Source organism: Pavona decussata, unplaced genomic scaffold (assembly GCF_977016875.1).
Source record: "Pavona decussata unplaced genomic scaffold, jaPavDecu1.1 SCAFFOLD_102, whole genome shotgun sequence".
Classification (NCBI taxonomy): Eukaryota; Metazoa; Cnidaria; class Anthozoa; order Scleractinia; family Agariciidae; genus Pavona; species Pavona decussata.
The window spans coordinates 2031443-2037552 of NW_028145517.1; the positions used below are offsets into that span (position 1 = coordinate 2031443).

Sequence of the window (6110 nt, forward strand, 5' to 3'; positions counted from 1 at the left end):
AAATCCTAAAGTGTGACCATTCAAATGAAAGCTGCTGAACAGTACTTTCCTGTGGTGCTGTTTATTATGCCATAGAAGGTGGTTCTAACTTTTCAGCCTGCGGATCAAATCCTAAAGTGAAAGTTTCTAAGCAGTACTTTTTCGTGGCAATGCGTATTATACTGTAAAGGTGGTTCTAAGTTTTAAGTCTGTGGATGAAACCCTAAAGTTCGGATATATAAATGAAAGCTTCTGACCAGTACTTTCCTGTGGTGCTGTTTATTCTGTTGCACGATGTGGTTCTAACTTTTGAGTTTGTGGAAGAAATCCTAAAGCGTGACAATTCAAATGAAAGCTACTAAGCAGTACTTTCCTGTGGTGTTGTTTATTATGCTGTACAAGGTGGCTCTAACTTTTGAGTCTGTGGATGAAATTTTAAAGTGCGACTATTCAAATGAAAGCTACTGAGCAGTATTTTCCTTTGGTACAGCTTGTTTGTTATGCTGTACAAATTAGTTACAAACTTGGCAGGAGTTTACCTGAATTGGTGGAAAGTGATTTTGATGATTCCAACTTTGAATGATTGATTTCCAACTGTGAATGAAACTTTTAGTTCAACCATTCAAATGAAATTTGTGGAGTAGTACTTCTCTTTGTTGTCTCCCAGAGTGAAGAGGTAAACTTGAGACTGAGAAATGAGTTGAATTTTGCCCGATATCCGAGAATTGAGCACAAGCATTCAGTCATACCTTCTTATAAATGAAACTATGGAGACTATGGCTCAAGTGTTCAAAGCCCGATAACGCTAATCCAGAATAAGTTCCAATTTTAAATTCAGAATTTTCCTGTATTTCATAAATAAATTGGGAATTGCACATACAACGCTAAATTTTTTTTATTTTAAAATACTTTTTCTAACCATTTTTGGCAAGTGAAACCAAAGCCATAGTCTGGATTAGCTTTTAATCCAGGTTTTGAACAATTGAATCATCAATATTAAGTATGTCAGCTAAATTTTTCAAGAAATAAACCTTGGGGCCAGCTGATTGTGCAGTCCACCGTCCACAGTCTGCAGTCCAGTCCACTGTTTTTACTGACATTGTTGTTCTCTCTTGACTTGTAAATAAAACTTGCAACTAAAATCCAAGACGGAAAAACTCTATCAATAAAATAAATCCAGGTGATGCAGATTTTCTAAAACAAATAATGACCTTGCAATTTGATATTATCACAGGCAATGTGAAGAATTTTTCTTGCGTTATAAGTGGCACTGGTCAAGTTTTTGTTATGTGGCAGAGAGGCCGTGACAATGTGCACAGGAATTAAATTACATCTATAAACTCTGGCTAAAACGTCCAACAGTTGATTATATAAAAATATCTAAGGAGAAATTTGATTCTGATCACTCTGCAAACGAGAAGCGAATTATAATATCTCACCTTTTTAATAGAGCTTTATCCTGACGTTGAGTTTCCAAATTGAGTTATTCTGTGCGTGGTATCTGCATGGAAGGAAACAGTAGTAGCGTGAAAACAATGTTTACTCACCCACCTCTTCCCCCTGGAAAATCACTTTTCCTCTTGTTATTTTATAATTAATTCGATGATATTATAGCGGGAGGTGGGGAGGTGTGGGAAGGGAAGGGGTGGAGCAGAGTTCTGTTTATCTATTTCTAGGGTTCTGCTATCTATTTTGTAAATTAAACTATTATTAAAAGGTAATATCGTAATTTACGAATGTCTGTTAGCTTTCTTACGAACACACAAAATTTTTCTGAAAATAGGAATGGTTATGCTCGTAACAAAGGAATCTACTCACCGGAGATCAGAGGAATTCTGTCTCTTTGGAAATGTGTCCGTACCAATCACAAAAACTCCTGCATCTAAATAAAAAGAATAACAAAAAAAAAACTCATTCTTTAAAGTAAGGAGTAAAACAGTAATAAGCAAGCCACATATCGTGCATGTGAGGACGTTAAATTAAAGATGTCGGTTTGTATTTTGAAATTTGGACTGAACTGAAAGAGGCACAAATTGGCTGATATCTCGTCGCTGAAATTTTCAAGATGACATGTATAGCAGCTTACAAGAGTTCTTGTAGGCTTAACTACCTCCTTCACCCACCAAAAAGTTTTACTGAAACAACTCACCGGTATCCGAATTCAACCATCAATTTGTTCAGCAATTTATTAAACCAAATATGCATGCAAAAGTTTTAAAACTGCGTCATTGTCTTAACCACCACTTCTTAGGAACAAAACTATCTACCTACTGTACGATAAAAAAAATTACTTTATAACAACGTGCTACGCGAGCGAAATAGGAAACGAGTGATATCGGGTAAATACCTTTCGAATCTTGAATTCGTCCATGTTGAATGCCCTGGCACGCCGTCGGTTTCCGACCATCAGTTCAAGACAGCTTCAAGCTAAACTGGTATAAACAGAAGTCTGTCATGGCGGTATGGGCGATGATACTCTACGAAGTAAACCGCAACATTAACAGTACAACCGTGATTTGAATTATTTTGCCCAGGAAACTATAAGGACGGAGTTAGATTTAACCGTTGTAGCTCCTCGTGGTGATGATAGATGTGAGAAAAAGACGAATAATTTAGTAACAATCTACAATTCAAATGTTTAGCCTCAATTTCGAATCGTTCAGTTCTTTTCCCTTCGGATGAAAATCTTAAGCTCAAATGCTTGAGCGATGGCTGGGCAAAAATATTAAAGTATAATAACTGGGAAAACGTTTCGGGAACGCAGTGAAACAACGGATAACGGTAAAAAATCGGCGGGGTAGAGATTTCTCATGAAAAAAAATACTAAAGAAACTATTTGTTAACAATAGTAGTTGTTCAGTCACATTTAACAAACCTCAAATCTTTTCACCAAGTTGTAATTTAGAAAAACCCGGAGAACCAGCGAAGACAGAATCCTTAAAGCAGACTCAAGTCGCGGATAACGGCGATGGGAGGCGAATGAATTATCATCATTCAATTTCTGTTGTCCTTCAATCGCTCGTAGGCTTAACTTTCGCTTACTGAATTTTTCTCTTCCTTCTGACTTTTTTGTTTCACGTTGGTTTTAAGGAAAACTCTCACCCTAATTTTAACGCTTAGATTAAAAAGCGAAGGTAGAATTTTAGTGATGTATAAATTAGATTTCATTTCATTATCGCCTATTTTTGCTGTTAAATTTTCTGCGGGTCGCCTTTTTGGATTTCAATTGCTTCAATAATTGCTTTGTAGTAAGAAGAGGGAGAAGAGGGTGAGAACAAATACGTGAAATACTAATCAACATTCTAAAAAAAGAAAATGCTTATCTTACATTTCCTTCAATTCTTGAAATAATGAAAAGCTTGTAAATTTGTAATTTCTATCAGCTTGCGAATCTTTTTTGTTTTGTATATTCACTTATTTGTTTACTACTTATTTAACTTTTATTTTAGTTGCTGCTGTCAATTTGTAAACACCAAATTTATTTGCATTTAGTTTAGTATAGTCATACCTACCCTCCTCGACTAGCTTTAGAGGTATATAACTAACTTGTAACTAGCACTCTCTGTTTTAATAAAGTGTTGTGTAAGAACAGTGAAAGGATTTTAAATCTTTAAAAGAGCTCAGCTTACATTTCGATCAATTTTTGCGCTATACACGGATTTGGAAACATTTTAGGTAAAGAAAGGGAACACAAAAGGGTGTAAAACGGAATATGTTAGGTCTCAACACGAAGTTGTTAAACAGAGCTGATATAATTTTATACATTCAAAAGAACTCATTTTTTTATTATTTCTGTTAGTAAATCATGCCTAATTACATAGTGAAAACGTTATCATTAACTCTAATTCATACATAAGTACACGGTGACTGCCCAAGTGTAGTACGTACCGAAAGTAAAAAAAACTAAAAACTAAAAATAAAGTTGGGATTTATGAAATTATATCCTGCCAGAAACACAATCGTTACCAATAGTCCATTTTACAGTTGTGTGTTTAGTGACCTGGCCTTGGATTGGAAGCGAGGCTGGGGGCGACCTTGTTTTGATACAAACCTCACTGTTTTTCATATGTAAAAGCAAACTAGTTGGCATAAGAACAGTATGATCTACATGTGAAAAGCAGTAAGATTTGTATCAAAACAAGGTTACACTCACTCCCACTTCCAATTCAACGCCAGGTCACTAAGCACACAACTGTAAAATGGCCTATTACGACTGTTAACAAGCACTCCGCTAGATAAACATGAGATTAGTCTGTAGTAACATTCGCTTTTGTTCCTGTTTGCGTTTATTGTTTGTTGTCGCGCAAGGCAGCTGAACATAGGCTGTAAGCATGTACACAGCTTTAAACCTGAGTTTGGGTTTATTGATGATTTAAACTGGAGTGAAATAAAATAATTTTGTATTAATGAGAAATGGAGAGTTTTTGTGAAGCACCCCCCCCCCCCCTTCCAGTTTCATGATAAACTTGGAACAAATCATGAGATAAAGGAAGAAATAAGAGAGAAATAGTACAATTAATATGACAGATATGTTATCGAACAATTGTTTTTGCTGTTTGCTTGTTTTCACGCCATTCCATGTTTTACGAATCCAGTCCCGTTAGTTTCTAAAGAAACTGTGGTGCTGCGTTGGTGGGGAAAAGAAATGAACGTTTGGGTTGGTAACGTTATTTGGCCACGGTGGCTAAATAACGTTATCAATTTTGTCGCCGATAAAACCAAATATTCGCGTTTTTTAAATCCAATCCATGTTTTACAAATCCACTCCAGTGTTGTTTTACAATATCTTATACCTTGAAGGGGATTTGCATAGAGTTGTTTTTATTATCTGATATCTCTCTGGTAAGGAGCCAATCAGAGCAGGCTACTGCTCATATTCAGGGGATGTACCTTAATACATCAAAACGAACTTTCGGCTTTTGTGAGTCAGTACGATTCGAACCCTGAAATATGGAGTTGAAACAGATTACTCTCACATCTCTTTTTCTTTTCTGCTTGTTGCTTTTCTAGACGGCTCTCGAGCTGAACAATGCGATCTAAAACCCTAAATCATAAAATACGAAGGCCAAAAACCCTGTGTTTATCTCGACACGAGAGGGATAAGGACCATAGGTGTTGGGTACAACATGGAGAACTCAGACGCTTCAGAGGTTTTTTAATCGATCGGGGCTGACTATGAGAAGTTTATGAACGGCCCTGTCACCAAGGCGACTGTCCGTTGTGATTGTTCTGGCCTGTGTTCCTTGCCTCACAGAAGAGCAAATCCTAAAGCTCTTGGACATAAGTTTGTAGACAACCATAGAAGACGCCAAGAAAGTTATTTCAACCTTTGACAGCTTTTGCTGTCCTGTGCAGAATGTGATGATGGACGTCTCTTTTAATCTTGGCGGCCCAGGATTCTCTTAGTTCATTACGTTTGCAAAGCTGGTGACGCTTCAATTATGCCATCCCAATAAAATGTCTCGTTTCCCAATCGCCCTGTCTCTTGCTTGTGATGGTGGGTCGGTCGGTCGGTCGGACAAAAAAAAATTAAGACTTGAAGGGGTCTGGGTTCCAGAGAAGGCCGAGTATCGATGTTAATTTAAGACAAGGACATCACATCATACCAATTGTTTTTTAATAAAACAAGATCATGTGCTTGTAAATTAAAGTATTTGCTGCTTTGACTAGTGAATCTGGATTTATTTTATTATAATTTTTGGGAAAAAAGTGGGTCGGTCTGGCGATGGGAAACGAAACAGTTTATTAGGATGGCCTTATGCATGGAAGGCGGCTGGCGATGAACTGACGGTTTCCAAGTATTGCAAAGATAAAGACACCGCTAAACGATGTATGGAAGACTCGAATGGTTGTGGATGTACACAAAACTTTCCCCAAGCATGTGATGCTCAGTCGTCTTCCTGTTGCCAAAGTGAGGCACAAAAGACTTGCTGTAAAGGTGAGATAAGAATGAAACTACAGTAAAGGAGGAAGAGATCTTCCGCTTGACTTCCGCCATTATCACTTAAACAACAGCTAGTCTCAAAAGTTTGAACCAAGTAAAAAAGGAAGTGCTGCTCAGTAGTTTTCATTTATCCAGTGGATAAGTGTTAACAAAACAAACTATGCTATCTACTGGATAGTTATTTATC

At 37.0% G+C, this 6110-nt stretch overlaps 1 long non-coding RNA gene and 1 pseudogene across 1 annotated transcript; one reads left to right on the forward strand and one right to left on the reverse strand.

The window, feature by feature from the left end:
- Positions 1 to 747: 747 nt before the first annotated feature.
- Positions 748 to 2448, reverse strand: LOC146471572 (uncharacterized). The gene is made up of 4 exons (XR_014866683.1): positions 2327 to 2448; positions 1798 to 1861; positions 1419 to 1480; positions 748 to 1115 (listed from the first exon to the last, which is right to left on the reverse strand). It is a non-coding gene; the product is annotated as an uncharacterized LOC146471572 (long non-coding RNA).
- Positions 2449 to 4178: 1730 nt separating this feature from the next.
- LOC146471573 (uncharacterized) lies at positions 4179 to 5943 on the forward strand (annotated as a pseudogene).
- The last annotated feature ends 167 nt before the right edge of the window (positions 5944 to 6110 follow it).